This window comes from Somniosus microcephalus, unplaced genomic scaffold (assembly GCF_052327205.1).
Source record: "Somniosus microcephalus isolate GS21.2 unplaced genomic scaffold, FLI_Smic_1.0 unresolved_chr7, whole genome shotgun sequence".
NCBI lineage: Eukaryota > Metazoa > Chordata > Chondrichthyes > Squaliformes > Somniosidae > Somniosus > Somniosus microcephalus.
Genome location: NW_028225185.1, coordinates 11,021,669 through 11,041,105, shown reverse-complemented (window position 1 = coordinate 11,041,105; position 19,437 = coordinate 11,021,669). Strand labels below are relative to the sequence as shown.

The window sequence follows — 19,437 nt, the reverse complement described above, 5'->3', positions numbered from 1 at the left end:
TCACCATTGACCAGAAACTTAACTGGACCAGCCACATAAATACTGTGGCAACAAGAGCAGGTCAGAGGCTGGGTGTTCTGCGGCGAGTGTCTCACCTCCTGACTCCCCAAAGCCTTTCCACCATCTACAAGGCACAAGTCAGGAGTGTGATGGAATACTCTCCACTTGCCTGGATGAGTGCAGCTCCAACAACACTCAAGAAGCTCGACACCATCCAGGACAAAGCAGCCCACTTGATCGGCACCCCATCCACCACCTTGAACATTCACTCCCTCCACCACCGGCGCACCGTGGCTGCAGTGTGTACCATCTACAAGATGCACTGCAGCAACTCGCCAAGGCTTCTTCGGCAGCACCTCCCAAACCCGCCACCTCTTCCACCTCGAAGGACGAGGGCAGCAGGCGCATGGGAACACCACCACCTCCAAGTTCCCCTCCAAGTCACACACCATCCTGACTTAGAGGTATATCGCCAATCCTTCATCGTCGCTGGGTCAAAATCCTGGAACTCCCTCCCTAACAGCACTGTGGGAGCACCTTCACCACACGGGACTGCAGCGGTTCAAGAAGGCGGCTCACCGCCACCTTCTCAAGGGCAACTAGAGAAGGGCAATAAATGCTGGTCTTGCCAGCGATGCCAACATCCCATAAACATATAATTTTTTTTTAAATCCCCCCCCTCCCCTCCTTTCCCCTCTCCCCCACTCCAATCTCCTCTCTCTCCCCCCCTCAGATCCCCTCTCTCCCCTCTCCGATCCCCTCTCTCTCCCCCCCTCCGATCCTCTCTTTCTTCACTCCGATTCCCTCTCTCCCCCTCCGATCCTCTCTCTCCCCCCTGATCCTCTGTCCCCCTCCGATCCACCAATCCCCTCTTTCTCTTCACTCCAAGCCCCTCTCTCTCTCCCCCCGGATCCTCTCTCTCCCCCTCCCTCCGATCCTCGCTCTCCCCCTCCGATCCCCTCTCTCTCCCCCCCTCCGATCCTCTCTCTCTTCACTCTGATCCTCTCTCTCCCCCTCCGATCCCCTCTCTCCCCCCCCCGATCTCCTCTCTCCCCCATCCCCTCTCTCCCTCCAATCTCCTCTCTCCCCCCTGCGATCCTCTCTCTCTTCACTCCGATTCCCTCTCTCCCCCTCCGATCCTCTCGCTCCCCCCTGATCCTCTGTCCCCCTCCGATCCACCAATCCCCTCTCTCTCTTCACTCCGATCTCCTCTCTTCCCCCCTCCGATCCCCTCTCCCTCCCACCTCTGATCCTCTTCCCCCGATCCTCTCTCTTCACTCCGATCTCTCTCCCCCCCTCCGATCCTCTCTCTTTACTCTGAGCCCCTTCCTCTCTTCACTCCGATCCTCTCTCTCTTCACTCTGATCCTCTCTCTCTTCACTCCGATCCCCTCTCGCTCTTCACTCCGATCCTCTCTCTCCCCCCTCCGATCCCCTCTCTCTCCCCCCTCCAATCCCCTCTCTCTCTTCACTTCGATCCTCTCTCTTCACTCCGATCCCCTCTCTTCACTCCGATCCCCTCTCTCTCTTCACTCCGATCCTCTCTCTCTTCACTCCGATTCCCTCTCTCCCCCTCCGATCCTCTCTCTCCCCCCTGATCCTCTGTCCCCCTCCGATCCACCAATCCCCTCTTTCTCTTCACTCCAAGCCCCTCTCTCTCTCCCCCCGGATCCTCTCTCTCCCCCTCCCTCCGATCCTCGCTCTCCCCCTCCGATCCCCTCTCTCTCCCCCCCTCCGATCCTCTCTCTCTTCACTCCGATCCTCTCTCTCCCCCTCCGATCCCCTCTCTCCCCCCCCCGATCTCCTCTCTCCCCCATCCCCTCTCTCCCTCCAATCTCCTCTCTCCCCCCTGCGATCCTCTCTCTCTTCACTCCGATTCCCTCTCTCCCCCTCCGATCCTCTCGCTCCCCCCTGATCCTCTGTCCCCCTCCGATCCACCAATCCCCTCTCTCTCTTCACTCCGATCTCCTCTCTTCCCCCCCTCCGATCCCCTCTCCCTCCCACCTCTGATCCTCTTCCCCCGATCCTCTCTCTTCACTCCGATCTCTCTCCCCCCCTCCGATCCTCTCTCTTTACTCTGAGCCCCTTCCTCTCTTCACTCCGATCCTCTCTCTCTTCACTCTGATCCTCTCTCTCTTCACTCCGATCCCCTCTCGCTCTTCACTCCGATCCTCTCTCTCCCCCCTCCGATCCCCTCTCTCTCCCCCCTCCAATCCCCTCTCTCTCTTCACTTCGATCCTCTCTCTTCACTCCGATCCCCTCTCTTCACTCCGATCCCCTCTCTCTCTTCACTCCGATCCTCTCTCTCTTCACTCCGATCCCCTCCCTTCACTCCGATCCCCTCTCTTCACTCCGATCCCCTCTCTCTCTTCACTCCGATCCTCTCTCTTAACTCCGATCCCCTCTCTCTCTTCACTCCGATCCTCTCTCTTCACTCCGATCCTCTCTCTTCACTCCGATCCCCTCTCTCTCTTCACTCCGATCCCCTCTCTCTCTTCACTCCGATCCTCTCTCTCTTCACTCCGATCCCCTCTCTTCACTCCGATCCCCTCTCTCTCTTCACTCCGATCCTCTCTCTCTTCACTCCGATCCCCTCTCTCTCTTCACTCCTATCCTCTCTCTCCCCCCCTCCGATCCTCTCTCTCTTCACACCGATCCTCTCTCTCTTCACCCCGATCCTCTCTCTCTTCACTCCGATCCCCTCTCTCGCTCTTCACTCTGATCCTCTCGCAGGTGCATGGCAGATGCAGTATAATGTGGATCAATGCGAGGTTATCCACTTTGGTGGCAAAAACAGGAAGGCAGATTATTATCTGAATGGCAATAGATTGAGAGAAGTGGAAGTGCAACGAGACCTGGGTGTCCTTGTGCACCAGTCGCTGAAGGTAAGCATGCAGGTGCAGCAGGCGGTTAAGAAGGCAAATGGTATGTTGGCCTTCGTAGCAAGAGGGTTCGAGTACAAGAACAAGGATGTCTTGCTGCAGTTGTACAGGGCCTTGGTGAGACCACACCTTGAGTATTGTGTGCAGTTTTGGTCGCCTTATCTGAGGAAGGATGTTCTTGCCATGGAGGGAGTGCAGCGAAGATTCACCAGACTGATACCTGGGATGGCAGGAATGACGTATCAGGAGAGGTTGGGTCGATTGGGCTTATACTCACTGGAGTTTAGAAGAATGAGAGGGGATCTCATTGAAACATATAAAATTCTAACAGGACTGGACAGACTAGATGCAGGAAGGATGTTCCCGATGGCGGGGAGTCCAGAACCAGGGGTCACAGTCTAAGGATAAGGGGTAAGCCATTTAGGACAGAGATGAGGAGGAATTTCTTCACCCAGAGAGTGGTGAACCTGTGAAATTCTCTACCACACAAGGCAGTGGAGGCCAATTCATTAAATATATTCAAGAAGGAGTTAGATATATTTCTTAAGGCTAAAGGGATCAAGGGATATGGGGAGAAAGCAGGGACAGGGTACTGAATTTGGATGATCAGCCATGATCGCATTGAATGGCGGAGCAGGCTCGAGGGGCCGAATGGCCCCCTCCTGCTCCTATCTTCTATGTTTCCCACATTACAACAGTGACCACACTTCAAAAAAGAAAAGTATTTAATTGGCTGTGAAACGCTTTTTGGAGGTGCTGAGGTGGTGAAAGGTGCAATAAGAATGCAGGTCCTTCCATTTCAGCCGGGGCCCTTTAAGGATTCTGCCGGTGCCTCTGTCCCTTTAAGACGTCTTTTGCGACGTCGTTACCCTGGCAACCGGACGCCGCTTCCGTCAACAAATAAAAGGGGCCGCGTTTTCGGAACTTTTCCAAACCTCAGCCGGCCGGCTGTTTTTGACTTGTTAAATCGCGATTTCTTCCCCCCGCCGACATGTGCGATCTCACGAAGACCCAAAAGATCAAGCTGAGCAAGGTCGGCGACAACTTAAAGGTGCAGGACCCAGCCGGCTATTCAACCATGGGGGGCGCACAGAACCTACAAAACGCCCCCTTTCCAATCTCCCCTGCAGCCTTTCAAACTGGCCCAACTCTCCCAACACCACTCCTTTGACCTTGCTGCAATCTGTCAGCATCCACTATCAATTCTTATATTTTTTCCCCCCAAAATTTATATATATATATATTTTTTTAAACCCTCGTCCATCCGGGACGCGGATGGCGGAGGGGCTTGAATCTTTCGCGCTCGAGGGGACCCTGACAAGCGGAGCTTGAAATTAGAGCCAGGCCATCCGGGGGGGTGGGGGGGGGGGTTGATGTCGGGAAGCAATTCCTCACACAAAGGGTGGTGGAAATCTGGCACTCTCCCCGCCCCTCAGAAAAGCTGTCGAGGCTGGGGGGGTCAATTGAAAATGTCAAGACTGAGATTGATAGATTTTTGTTCGTCAAGGGTACTGAGGGTTACAGAACCAAGGCTGTTAGATGGAGTTAAGGTACAGATAAGCCATGATTGGATTGCAGTACAGGCTGGAGGGGCTGAACGGCCTGCTCCTATGTAACAGGCTGGAGGGGCTGAATGGCCTCCTCCTGTTCCTGTGTAACAGGCTGGAGGGGCTGAATGGCCTCCTCCTGTTCCTGTGTAACAGGCTGGAGGGGCTGAATGGCCTCCTCCTGTGTAACAGGCTGGAGGGGCTGAATGGGCCTCCTCCTGTTCCTGTGTAACAGGCTGGAGGGGCTGAATGGCCTCCTCCTGTTCCTGTGTAACAGGCTGGAGGGGCTGAATGGCCTCCTCCTGTGTAACAGGCTCGAGGGGGCTGAACGGCCTCCTCCTGTTCCTGTGTAACAGGCTGGAGGGGCTGAACGGGCCTCCTCCTGTTCCTATATAACAGGCTGGAGGGGCTGAATGGGCCTCATCCTGTTCCTATGTAACAGGTTCGAGGGGCTGAATGGCCTCTTCCTGTTCCTGTGTAACAGTTTCGAGGGGCTGAGTGGCCTCCTCCTGTTCCTGTGTAACAGGCTGGAGGGGCTGAATGGCCTCCTCCTGTTCCTGTGTAACAGGCTGGAGGGGCTGAATGGCCTCCTCCTGTGTAACAGGCTCGAGGGGGCTGAACGGCCTCCTCCTGTTCCTGTGTAACACACTCGAGGGGGCTGAACGGCCTCCTCCTGTTCCTGTGTAACACACTCGAGGGGCTGAACGGGCCTCCTCCTGTTCCTATATAACAGGCTGGAGGGGCTGAATGGGCCTCATCCTGTTCCTATGTAACAGGTTCGAGGGGCTGAATGGCCTCTTCCTGTTCCTGTGTAACAGTTTCGAGGGGCTGAGTGGCCTCCTCCTGTTCCTGTGTAACAGGCTGGAGGGGCTGAATGGCCTCCTCCTGTTCCTGTGTAACAGGCTGGAGGGGCTGAATGGCCTCCTCCTGTGTAACAGGCTCGAGGGGGCTGAACGGCCTCCTCCTGTTCCTGTGTAACACACTCAAGGGGGCTGAACGGCCTCCTCCTGTTCCTGTGTAACACACTCGAGGGGCTGAACGGGCCTCCTCCTGTTCCTATATAACAGGCTGGAGGGGCTGAATGGGCCTCATCCTGTTCCTATGTAACAGGTTCGAGGGGCTGAATGGCCTCTTCCTGTTCCTGTGTAACAGGCTCGAGGGGGCTGAACGGCCTCCTCCTGTTCCTGTGTAACACACTCGAGGGGCTGAACGGGCCTCCTCCTGTTCCTATATAACAGGCTGGAGGGGCTGAATGGGCCTCATCCTGTTCCTATGTAACAGGTTCGAGGGGCTGAATGGCCTCCTCCTGTTCCTATGTAACAGTTTCGAGGGGCTGAGTGGCCTCCTTCTCTTCTGTGTAACAGGCTCGAGGGGCTGAATGGGTCTCCTCCTATTCCTGTGTAACAGGCTCGAGGGGCTGAATGGGCCGCCTCCTGTTCCTGTGTAACAGGCGCGAGGGGGCTGAATGGGCCTCCTCCTGTTCCTGTGTAACAGGCTTGATGGGCTGAACGGCCTCCTCCTGTTCCTAATGCAACAGGCTCGAGGGGCTGAATGGGCCTCCTCCTGTTCCTGTGTAACAGGCTCGAGGGGGCTGAATGGGCCTCCTCCTGTTCCTGTGTAACGGGCTCGAGGGGGCTGAATGGCCTCATCCTGTTCCTGTGTAACAGGCTCGAGGGGGCTGAATGGCCCCCACCTGTTCCTGTGTAACAGGCTCGAGGGGCTGAATGGCCTCCTCCTGTTCCTGTGTAACAGGCTCGAGGGGCTGAATGGCCTCCTCCTGTTCCTGTGTAACAGGCTTGAGGGGCTGAATGGGCCTCCTCCTGTTCCTGTGTAACAGGCTCGAGGGGCTGAATGGCCTCCTCCTGTTCCTGTGTAACAGGCTCGAGGGGCTGAACGGCCTCCTGTTCCTAATGTAACAACCTCGAGGGGCTGAATGGCCTCCTCCTGTTCCTGTGTAACAGGCTCGAGGGGCTGAATGGTCTCCTCTCATCTTCCGCCCTCCGTAAACCTCAGCTCCTCCGACGCTCTGTTGTCCCGTCTCCGAACTCGCACCAAGTGCTGCTTGGAGAAGTGTTCTTTTTCCGCAGCGAGTTGTTGTGATCTGGAACGCGCTGCCTGAAAGGGCGGTGGAAGCAGATTCAATAGTGACTTTCAAAAGGGGAATTGGAGAAATACTCGAAAAGGAAAAATTCGCCGGGCTATGGGGAAAGAGCAGGGGGGAGTGGGACTAATTGGAGAGCTCTTTCACAGGCACGATGGGCCGAATGGCCTCCTTCTGTGCTGCATGAGTCTATGATAATTCCAGCCACAGTCCTCATCGCTCTCCTGCAATTCCCCAACCCCCCCGCAATTCCAGAAATTGCATGAGGCTAGGTGTCAGGGATGAGGACGTGACCAAGCTTGGCTGTGAGGAAGCCCGCAGTCGAATAGCCTGCCAAAACTCACAGATGTAAGAGGGTAAATACACGGCCTGGATTTCACTCAAACGGTTATATGTTACAACAACAACACAAAAAGAAAATACCGCAGGCGCTGGCAATCTGAAATAAAAACCGAAAATGCTGGAGATACTCAGGCAGGTCAGGGCAGCCTCTGTGGAGAGAGAAACAGAGTTAACGTTTCAGCTCGATGACCTTTCGTTACTGTTTTGTATTTTCCGTTTTAGAGAGAAGCCTTTATTCAAGACATTGAGCAGAATCTAGCAAGGTAAGGATGTCGAGGCACTGGAGAAGGTGCAAGAAAAGATTTACCACGATGATACCAGAACTGAGAGCTTATACCCATCAGGAAAGACTGAACAGGCTGGACCTAAGAGAAGATCGAGAGTTGACCTGATCGAGGTCTTTAAAATGATGAAGGGGGTTCGATAGGGTCAACGCAGAGAAGATGTTTCCACTTGTGAGGGAGACCAGGACTAGGGGCCGTCAATAGAAGATCGTCACTAATAAATCCAATCGGGAATTCAGGAGAAACTTCTTTAAGAACATAAGAACATAAGAAATAGGAGCAGGAGTAGGCCAATCGGCCCCTCGAGCCTGCTCCACCATTCAATAAGATCATGGCTGATCTGATCCTAACCTCAAATCTACTATCACTCTACATCCCACCCGAACCCATGTGATCTCCCGGGAGAGGTGAAAAACCAGATAAAAAACCCACTGGCCAATTTGGGAGAAAAAATCTGGGAAATTCCTCTCCGACAATTCCTCTCCCACCCATCTAGGCGATCGAAACTCGTCCAGGAGATCACTCTGTCCCTATATTTTCTACAGTACTTACCTTCTGTAAAAGGTGATCTCCACCCCAGCCAGGAACAGGAATAGAACCAACTCCTGAAATCTAACACATAATTAGAACACAAGAAGTAGGAGCAGAACCAGGCTACACGGCCCCTGGGCCCGCTCCGTTACCCACAGGGCCATGACCATTCCGAACATAGACTCATGTCCAATTTCCTGCCCGCTCCCTGTAACCCTTAATTCTCTTTACTTCTAAGAAACTGTCTATTTCTGTTTTAAATGTATTTAATGATGCAGCTTCCACAGCTTTCTGGGGCAGCAAATTCCACAAACCTACCACCCTCTGAGTGCAGAAGTTTCTCCTCATCTCAGTTTTGAAAGAGCAGCCCCTTATTCTAAGACTATGCCCCCTAGTTCTAGTTTCACCCATCATTGGGAACATCCTCACCACATCCACCCGATCAAGCCCCCTCACAATCTTATATGTTTCAATAAGACCGCCTCTCATTCTTCTGAACTCCAATGAGTAGAGTCCCAATCTACTCAATAATCCAGAGAGTGGTGAGAATGTGGAACTCGCTACCACAGGGAGTGGTTGAGGCGAAGAGCACAGATGCATTTAAGGAGAGGCTGGATAAACACATGAGGGAGAAAGGAATAGAAGGATATGTTGATAGGCTGAGAAGAAGAGAATATAAGAATTAGGAGCAGGAGTCGGCCATTCGGCCCCTCCAGCCTGCTCCGCCATTCAATAAGACCATGGCTGATCATCGACCTCAACTCCACTTTCCCGCCCGATCGCCCTTGATTCCCCGAGAGTCCAAAAATCTCTCGATCTCGGCCTTGAATATACTCAACGACTGAGCCTCCACAGCCCTCTGGGGCAGAGAATTCCAAAGATTCACCGCCCTTTGAGTGAAGAAATTCCTCCTCATCTCAGTCCTAAATGGCCGACCCCTTATCCTGAGACTGTGACCCCTGGTTCTAGACTCTCCAGCCAGGGGGAAACAGCCTCTCAGCATCTACCCTGTCAATCCCCCTCAGAATCTTGTATGTTTCAATGAGATCGCCTCTCATTCTTCTAAACTCCAGAGAGTATCGGCCCAATCTACTCAATCTCTCATCATAGGACAGCCCTCTCATCCCAGGAATCAATCTAGTGAACCTTCGTTGCACCGCCTCCAAGGCAAGTCTATCCTTCCTCAGATAAGGAGACCAGAACTGTGCCCAGTACTCCAGGTGTGGTCTCACCAAGGCCCTGTACAATTGTAGCGAGACCTCCTTACTCTTATACTCCAACCCCCTTGCAATAAAGGCCAACATACCATTTGCCTTCCTAATTGCTTGCTGTACCTGAATGCTAACTTTGTGTTTCCTGTACGAGGACACCCAAGTCTCCCTGAACAACATTTAATAGCTTCTCACCATTTAAAAAATATTGTGTTTCTATTCTTCCTACCAAAGTGAATAACCTCACATTTACATAAGAACATAAGAAGTAGGAGCAGGAGTAGGCCGCACGGCCCCTCGGGCCTGCTCCGCCATTCAATAGGATCATGGCTGATCCGAACCTAGACTCACGTCCACTCCCCTGCCCGCTCCCCGTAACCCCTAATTCCCTTATCAGCTAGGAAACTGTCTATCTCCGTTTTAAATTTATTTAATGTCGCAGCTTCCACAGCTCTCTGGGGTAGCAAATTCCATAGATTTACTACCCTCTGAGTGAAGAAGTTTCTCCTCATCTCAGTTTTGAAAGGGCAGCCCCTTATTCTAAGATTATGCCCCCTAGTTCTAGTCTCACCCATCAGTGGAAACATCCTCACCGCATCCACCCGATCAAGCCCCCTCACAATCTTATATGTTTCGATAAGATCGCCTCTCATTCTTCTGATCTCCAATGAGTAGAGGCCCAACCTACTCAACCTTTCCTCATACGTCAACGCCCTAATCTCTGGAATCAACCGAGTGAACCTTCTCTGAACCGCCTCGAGAGCAAGTATATCTTTTCTTAAATATGGAAACCAAAACTGCACGCAGTATTCCAGGTGTGGCCTCACCAGTACTCTGTACCACATTTCTGCCCATTACACTCCATCTGCCAGCTTACTGCCCACTCACTCAGTCTATCTACATCCCTTTGCAGACTTTGTGTTCTCCTCACAGCTCACTGTCCCACCTAACTTTGTATCGTCTGCAAACTTGGATACATTGCACTCGATCCCTTCATCTAAGTCATTAATATAGATTGTGAATAGCTGAGGCCCCAACACTGATCCTTGCAGCACGCCACTAGCTACAGCCTGCCAACCCATGTATCCCTACTCTCTGTTTTCTGTCCGTTAACCAATCCTCTATCCATTCCAAGAGGGGTGGGACGAGGCGCGTGTGGAGCATAAACACCGGGATAGACCAGTTGGGCCGAATGGCCGGTTTCTGTGCTGTAAATACGATGTAATCGCATTTGCTGTTTGTGGGAGCTTGCTGTGCGCAAATTGGCTGCCGCGTTTTCCCACATTACAACAGTGACCACACTTCGACAAGGGCGCTGGATTGGCGGTAAAGGGCTTCGGGACGTCCTGAGGTGGCGAAAGGCGCTGGAGAAATGCAAGAAATATAAAAACAGAAAAGGCTGGAAACACTCGACGGGTCGGGCAGCATCCGTGGAGAGAGAGAAACAGAGTTAACGTTTCAGGTCGATGACCCTGCGTCAGAACTGGAAAAAGTTGGAGATGTAACATTTTTTAGTAAATGCAGGGGGCAGGGAAAGGGGAGGGAGGGGAGGAAAGAAAAGGGAATGGCGGGAATGACCTATGAGGAGAGACTATGTAGTTTAGGGATGTACACACTGGAGTTTAGAAGATTGAGAGGGGACCTCATAGAAGTGTATAAAATTCTGACAGGTCTAGACAGACTGGATGCAGAAGGAATGTTTCCCTTGGCGGGTGAGAACAGAACTAGAGGACATAATTTAAGGATAAGGGCTAAACCATTTAGGACAGAGATGAGGGGGAATTTCTTCACTCAGAGAGTGGTGAACCTGTGGAACTCATTGCCACAGAGGGCAGTGTACGCCAGCTCATTAAATATATTTAAGAGGGAATTAGATATATTTCTACGGGCAAAAGGGGTTAAGGGTTACGGAGAGAAGGCGGGGACGGGATACTGAATTAAAGGATCAGCCATGATCTCATTAAATGGCGGAGCAGGCACGAAGGGCCGAATGGCCTACTCCTGCTCCTATCTTCTATGTATCTATGTATCTATGTCTGTGATGGGATGGAGGGCAGGAGAGATTAAAAGACAAAAGGGATGTCGGTGCGAGGCAAAAGGGGATGGTAATGGGACAAGTTAAGAAACAAAAGCTGGCTCTAGATGATCTTATTGAAACATATAAGATTGTGAAGGGGCTTGATCGGGTGGATGCGGGGAGGATGTTCCCAATGATGGGTGAGACTAGAACTAGGGGGCATAATCTTAAAATAAGGGGCTGCTCTTTCAAAGCTGAGATGGATGAGGAGAAACTTCTTCACTCAGAGGGTGGTAGGTTTGTGGAATTTGCTGCCCCAGAAAGCTGTGGAAGCTACATCATTAAATAAATTTAAAACAGAAATAGGTAGTTTCCTAGAAGTAAAGGGAATTAGGGGTTACAGGGAGCGGGCAGGAAATTGGACATGAGTCTAGGTTCGGAATGGTCATGGCCCTGTGGGTAGTGAAGCGGGCCCAGGGGCCGTGTAGCCTTGTTCTGCTCCTACTTCTTGTGTTCTAATTCTGTGTTAGACTTCAGGAGATGGTTTTATTCCTGTTCCTGGCTGGGGTGGAGATCACCTTTTACAGAAGGCAAGTACTGTAGAAATTATAGGGACAGAGTGATCTCCTGGAAGAATTTCGATCGCCTAGATGGGTCGGAGAGGAATTTCCCAGATTTTTTTCTCCCAAATTGGCCATTGGGTTTTTTATCTGGTTTTTCGCCTCTCCCGGGAGATCACATGGGTTCAGGTGGGATGCAGAGTGATAGAAGATTTGAGGTTAGGATCAGATCAGCCATGATCTTATTGAATGGTGGAGCAGGCTCGAGGGGCCGATTGGCCTACTCCTGCTCCTATTTCTTATGTTCTTAAATGGCGATGGCAGAATGAGCGACAGCTGCCATGTGGGAGAGAGAAAAGGGTGAAGTTGAGAACCCGTGTTGAGACCGTTCTCACAGAATCACAGAAACCCCACAGTGCAGATAGAGGCCATTTCGGCCCATCGAGCCTGCACCGACACATATCCCACCCGATCCCCGTAACCCCTACACCAACACATATCCCACCCTATCCCCATAACCCCACGTATTTAATCCCCTAACACTAAGGGTCAATTTATCATAGCCAATCAACCTAACCCGCACATCTTTGGACTGTGGGAGGAAACCGGAGCACCCGGAGGAAACCCGCGCAAACACGGGGAGAATGTGCAAACTTCACACAGTTCTGCTCCTGAAACCCTCGTCCGAGCCTTTGGTACCTCGACTCAACTATTCCAACGCCCTCCTGGCCGTCCTTCCACCTACCACCCTCCGTAACCATCAGCCCATCCAAAACTCTGCTGCCCCCGTGTCCTAACTCGCACCCAGTCCCGTTCACACCATCGCCCCCTGTGCTCACTGCCTCGTGTCCTAACTCACACCCAGTCCCGTTCGCCCATCGCCCCCTGTTGCTCGCCGACTTACACTGGCTCCCGGTCCGGCAACGCCTTGATTTCAAAATTCTCATCCTTGTTTTCAAATCCCTCCATGGTCCTCACCCCACCTCCCTATCTCTGTAACCTCCTCCAGCCCCTACAACCCTCCGAGATCTCTGCGCTCCTCCAATTCTGGCCTCTCGCGCATCCCCCCCCCCGATTTCCATCGCTCCACCATTGGCGGCCGTGCCTTCAGCAGCCTGGGCCCCGAGCTCTGGAATTCCCTCCCTAAACCTCTCCGCCTCTCTCTCCTCCTTTAAGACACTCCTTAAAACCGACCTCTCTGACCAAGCTTTTGGTCACCTGTCCTAATATCTCCTTACACAACAATTTCAGATCATAACCTCGGCCCCTATCGTATATATATTTTTTCCCACCCTTTTCTTTTGTTTGTGTCTTCTGTTCTTCCCTCCCACGTGCCAGCTGTCCTTCATTCTGCCAGCGCAATTCACACTTCATCTCGAGCCATCCTTTGTTCCTTAACCTGTCCCATTACCATCTCCTCTCGCCTTGAATATCTCTCAATGTCTCTTAATCTCTCCTGCTTTCTCTCCTATCACAGACCTTCCCTTTGGTTCTTTCCTCCCCTCCCCCCTTTCCAGCTCCTACACTTGCTTAAAAATCTGTTCCATCTCTGCTTTTTCCAGTTCTGACGAAAAGGGTCATCGACCTGAAACGTTAACTCTGTTTCTCTCTCCACAGATGCTGCCTGACCTGCTGAGTGTCTCCAGCATTTTCTGTTTTTATTCCTAATACCTCCTTATGTGGCTCGGTGTCGAATTTTGTCTGATAATCGCTCCTGCGAAGCGCCTTGGGACGTTTTACTACGTTAAAGGCACTATATAAATGCAAGGTGACATGAATCAGTCATTCATGAAAGAAAGACTTATATGAAATAATACTGGGCGGCCTGCGGGTGGTGCTATCCAGGGAGAGTATAAATACTCGGGCACGGGCCCAGCTTGCTCAGGACATTCTTTAACAGGAACTAGTGAAGGACACAACTAGACCTCCATGTTGTAAAACAGTTGATTAAAGCTTTGTTTAACGCTTTGACCAAGTGCCTAGTAGTTTGCTTACGTCACAAGGTGTTGATGTTTAACTCTCTGAGCTCTGTGTTGTGCCTTGGCAGGTGGAGAAAAGTCGCTGCCTGTAACGCCACACTGAAGTACCTTGAAGCGGGGTCCATCGAAAGATATACCAACAACAATTGAAGCAAATCAACGGAGAAACTAAATTGGCGTCAAAAGCACTTCTTCTCGTAATTCAAACTTTTCTTTTTAAACTTCCACAATTTCTTACACACTTTGTGTGTGAGTGTGTGTGTATGTGAGAGTGTGTGTGTGTGAGTGAGTGTGTGTGTGAGTGTGAGTGTGTGTGTGTGTGAGTGTGAGTGAGTGTGTGAGTGAGTGTGTGTGAGTGTGAGTGAGTGTGTGTGTGAGTGTGTGTGAGTGTGTGTGTGAGTGTGAGTGAGTGTGAGTGAGTGTGTGTGAGTGTGAGTGAGTGTGTGAGTGAGTGTGTGAGTGTGAGTGTCCTGGGGCCAATATTTATCCTCAATCAACATCACTCCCGCATAAGAGATTAGCGTGTAAAGTTAAGGCACATGGGATTGGGGGCAAGGTATTGACTTGGATAGAGAACTGGTTGGCAGACAGAAAGCAAAGAGTTGGAATAAACGGGTCTTTTTCCGAGTGGCAGGCAGTGACTAGTGGGGTACCGCAGGGATCGGTCCTTGGACCCCAGCTATTCACAATATATATTAATGATCTAGACAAGGGAACTAGATGTAATATCTCCAAGTTTGCAGACGACACAAAGCTGGGTGGGCGTGTGTGCTGTAAGGAGGGTGCCGAGAAACTCCAGGATGACTTGGACAGGTTGGGTGATTGGGCAGATGCATGGCAGATGCAGTATAATGTGGATAAATGCGAGGTTATCCACTTTGGTGTCAAAAACAGGAAGGTAGGTTATTATCTGAATGGCAATAGATTGGGAGAAGGGGAAGTGCAACGAGACCTGGGTGTCCTTGTGCACCAGTCGCTGAAGGTAAGCATGCAGGTGGAGCAGGCGGTTAAGAAGGCAAATGGTATGTTGGCCTTCGTAGTGAGAGGGTTCGAGTACAGGAGCAAGGATGTCTTGCTGCAGTTGTACAGGGCCTTGGTGAGACCACACCTCGAGTATTGTGTGCAGTTTTGGTCGCCTTATCTGAGGAAGGATGTTCTTGCCATGGAAGGAGTCCAGCGAAGATTCACCAGGCTGATACCTGGGATGGCAGGAATGACGTATGAGGAGAGATTGGGTCGATTGGGCTTATACTCGCTGGAGTTTAGAAGAATGAGAGGGGATCTCATTGAAACTTATAAAATACTAACAGGACTAGACAGACTAGATGCAGGAAGGATGTTCCCGATGGCGGGGAGTCCAGAACCAGGGGTCACAGTCTAAGGATAAGGGGTAAGCCATTTAGGACAGAGATGAGGAGGAATTTCTTCACCCAGAGAGTGGTGAACCTGTGGAATTCTCTACCACAGAAGGCAGTGGAGGCCAATTCATTAAATATATTCAAGAAGGAGTTGGATATATTTCTTAAGGCTAAAGGGATCAAGGGATATGGGGAGAAAGCAGGGACAGGGTACTGAATTTGGATGATCAGCCATGATCTCATTGAATGGCGGAGCAGGCTCGAGGGGCCGAATGGCCTACTCCTGCTCCTATCTTCTGTGTTTCTATGTTAAAACTACAGATTATATCTCATTTGCTGTTTGCGGGAGCTTGCTGTGCGCAAATTGGCTGCCGTGTTTCCCCCATTGCGACAGTGACCACACTTCAAAAAAAAAGAGCTCCATTGACTGTAAAGCGCTGTGGGAGGGAGGGCCGGGGGGGGTTGGTGAAAGGCGCGGTCGAAATGTGAGCCCGTCTTTACAACTAGCCTCAAGGTCAGAGGTGCAAAGCCTGATCAGCATCAGTCACCCCCTTGATGCAAAGTCCAGGGCCTCAAATGTCCGAGCCCCGTGGAGGTGGGTTTGGAGGCGGGAGTGGTGGGAAAATTGCAGAATCGGGGGGGGGGGGTGCAGGAACCCATCCCGCCCCCCAGCCCGCCTCCGTGCCAATGTCCCAGGAGGCGGGGTACCCGACCTGTGCTGGGAGCCGCCTCCCCGAGGCGGGGAGGGGATTAGTGCCAATTAACTGCCTGTTAACAGGTAGTTAACAGGCAGCTTTTGGCCTAATCCCTATTTTTAGCCCTGAAGTGTGGGCTTCCCGATGGCTCCGAACCACGCCAAGTTAGCGAGGCCGGACCGTCGGTCTGCAGGGGTTGGAGGGGTCGAGATGTCCGTTGTGCAGGTGAGTGATGGGTGCATGAGTGCAGAGGTAAGTGTGTGAGGTAAGTGTAAAGTGTTTTAATAAGTTTTACTTACCTTTACTTTCTCCTGCAGGCTTCCTCCCTTCAGTTCTCGGGAGTCCCTGAGCTCACCGGCACAGAAAGCAGAATGGCCGCTGAACTGTCAAAAGCTGCAGCCTCTGCTTTCTGGTCTGGAGAGATCTCTAACTGAGTCTGAGTAGAAGGACTCAAGTTAGAAGTCAGACTGTCAGTGTTTGACAGCTTCACAGAGCTGTCAAGTGCTGATTCTTCATCTGTCAAAAGCTCTTGACAGATGAAATGTCAATCACTGACGTCACCAGTAACCAGGTGTCCCTTAATTGGCCTGCTGAGCTCGCTGGGCGGGTTTAACAAGGTCAATCAAGGGAAAATCGCGTGGGTTGGCCACAAGTCAATGGAGGCGGGACTACAACCCAAAAAGTGGGAGTCCCGCCTCCATCACGTCCCCATTGACGAAATCCAGCCCCAGGTGTCTGTGTGGGTTTCGAGGGTGACGCCCCACCCGGTCGAACATCCCTGACGGCGACACTCATTATCCTGGTCGTCTCGTCGGAGCCAATTTTTAAGTGGAGCTTGCAAGGACGTATTGGGTGGGGGACGGGGGGTGGTGGCGCAGGCAGGGGTTGGGAGCGGGGGAGTGCTAGAAACACAGAAGAAACATAGAAAAATAGGAGCAGGAGTCGGCCATTCGGCCCTTCGAGCCTGCTCCGCCATTCAATATGATCATGGCTGATCCTCTATCTCAATACCATATTCCCGCTCTCTCCCCATACCCCTTGATGCCTTTTTGTGTCTAGAAATCTATCGATCTCCTTCTTAAATATATTCAGTGACTTGGCCTCCACAGCCTTCTGTGGTAGAGAATTCCACAGGTTCATCACCCTCTGAGTGAAGACATTTCTCCTCATCTCAGTCCTAAATGTCCTGCCCCGTATCCTGAGACTGTGACCCCTCGTTCTAGATCCCCCAGCCAGGGGAAACATCCTCCCTGCATCCAGTCTGTCCAGCCCTGTCAGAATTTTATACGTTTCAATGAGATCCCCTCTCATTCTTCTAAACTCTGGTGAATACAGGCCTAGTTGACCCAATCTCTCCTCATACGACAGTCCTGCCATCCCAGGAATCAGTCTGGTGAACCTTCGCTGCACTCCCTCTATGGCGAGTATATCCTGTCTTAGGTAAGGAGACCAAAACTGCACACAGTACTCCAGGTGTGGTCTCACCAAGGCCCTGTATAACCGTAGTAGTTGCCCGCAATCGCCCACAGACGGACAGGTGGAGGGCGGGCTCAATCGACAAGGTTCCGCATAAAAATAGAAACATAGAAGATAGGAGCAGGAGTAGGCCATTCGGCCCCCTCGAGCCTGCTCCGCCATTCAATGTGATCATGGCTGATCATCCAAATTCAGTACCCTGTCCCTGCTTTCTCCCCATATCCCTTGATCCCTTTAGCCTTAAGAAATATATCTAACTCCTTCTTGAATATATTTAATGAATTGGCCTCTACTGCCTTCTGTGGTAGAGAATTCCACAGGTTCACCACTCTCTGGGTGAAGGAATTCCTCCTCATCTCTGTCCTAAATGGCTTACCCCTTATCCTTAGACTGTGACCCCTGGTTCTGGACTCCCCGGCCATCAGGAACATCCTTCCTGCATCTAGTCTGTCTAGTCCTATAAGTTTCAATGAGATCCTCTCTCATTCTTCTAAACTCCAGCGAATATAAGCCTAATCGACCCAATCTCTCCTCATACGTCATTCCTGCCATCCCAGGTATCAGCCTGGTGAATCTTCGCCGCACTCCCTCCATGGCAAGAACATCCTTCCTCAGATAAGGCGACCAAAACTGCACACAATACTCAAGGTGTGGTCTCACCAAGGCCCTGTACAACTGCAGCAAGACATCCTTGTTCCTGTACTCGAACCCTCTCGCTACGGAGGCCAACATACCATTTGCCTTCTTAACCGTCTGCGGGCATTTGTAAAGAGAGACTGTTTCCAATGGCTGTAGGGTCGATAACCAAAGGGCACAGATTTAAGGTCAATGGCAAAAACAACCAGAGACGACAGGAGGAGAAACTCATTTTTTTCTACGCAGCGAGTGGTCAGGGTTTGGAGTGCACTGCCTGATGGGGCGGTGGACGCAGATTCAACCGTGGCTTTCCAAAGGGAGTTGGATAAGTACGCGAAGGAGAAAAAATTGCAGGGCTGTGGGGAATGAGCAGGGGAAGCAACGTTCCCGCCAAGCCCCGCGGCGGTCTAGGGGTCTCACTTATAACGGATATAGCCGCGCGTGCGCTAAGAATTAAATGGGCCGCACGGCCCCTTAAAGGGCCGGCGCACCCGGGCAAAAAAAAATGATGAGGGAACATTGCCGGGGAGCGGGATTAACGGGATCGCTCTTCGAACGAGCCGGCACAGACTCGATTAGTCGAACGGGCTCCTTCTGTGCTGTGCTATTCGATGATCCTGTGATCATTTAAGGCTGGACACACTTTGACTGGGTGGGCGGACGGTGCCTACAGAAACGCCTCCCCACCCCCCTCCCCGCCAATGTTGACACGAATTAACCCACTGCCAACCTCCCCTCCCCCCACCACCACCCGCATGTCTCCCTTAAAGTGTCGGCCGTGGCTCAGTGGGTAGCTCCCTCGCCTCTGAGTCAGAAGGTTGTGCGTTCGAGCCCCCACTCCAGAGACTTGAGCACATAATCCAGGCTGACACTCCCAGGCCAGTGCTGAGGGAGCGCCGCACTGTCGGAGGGGTAGTACTGAGGGAGCGCCGCACTGTCGGAGGGGCGGTACTGAGGGAGCGCCGCACTGTCGGAGGTGCCACCTTTCAGATGAGATGTTAAACCGAGGCCCCGTCTGCCCTCTCAGGTGGATGTAAAAGATCTCAACGGCCACTATTGGAAGAAGAGCAGGGGGAGTTCTCCCCGGTGTCCTGGGGCCAATATTTATCCCTCAACCAACATCACCAAAACAGATTATCCGGTCATTATCACATTGCTGTTTGTGGGAGCTTGCTGTGCGCAAATTGGCTGCCGCATTATCACAGTGACCACACTTCAAAAGTACTTAATTGGCTGTAAAGCGCTTTGGACGTCCAGTGCTCGTGAAAGGCGCTGGAGAAATGTGAGTCTTTCTTTCTTTCTTTAAAGATACGGCAGGCGGCGATGAAAATGCTGCTTGAGTCTGAATCCCAACAGTACCTGGAAGAGCTACACCTGAAGGGGAAGACCATCTATAAAGACCAGCCTCTGAGCCGAGAGAACAGTAACCCCCCACCTCATTCAAAAGACTCCATCATTGTCCTAGAGCCCTGGCAGGGTATTGATGTATTGGGATGTATTAGCGCTGCCAAATAAACTCTTTCATTATACCATACTTCCGCAGGTTTGCAGTTTGATTTCTCCTGGGTCGCTCGCGCGCAGCACTCTCTCTCACTCTCGCCAGGAGGTTGCAGGTTCGAGTCGCCGCTCCAGAGACATTAGCACAAAAATCCCGGCCGGCACTCCCCAGTGCCAGCACTGAGGGAGCGCCGCACTGTCGGAGGGGCAGTACTGAGGGAGCGCCGCACTGTCGGAGGGGCAGTACTGAGGGAGCGCCGCACTGTCGGAGGGGCAGTACTGAGGGAGCGCCGCACTGTCGGAGGGACGGTACTGAGGGAGC

General features: G+C 52.0%; 1 long non-coding RNA gene across 1 annotated transcript; it reads left to right on the top strand.

Annotated features, from left to right (window-relative positions):
- Nucleotides 1-3,764: 3,764 nt before the first annotated feature.
- Nucleotides 3,765-19,152, top strand: LOC147086526 (uncharacterized). The gene is made up of 4 exons (XR_015075711.1): nucleotides 3,765-3,932; nucleotides 7,094-7,134; nucleotides 13,522-13,650; nucleotides 18,927-19,152. It is a non-coding gene; the product is annotated as an uncharacterized LOC147086526 (long non-coding RNA).
- Nucleotides 19,153-19,437: the final 285 nt, after the last annotated feature.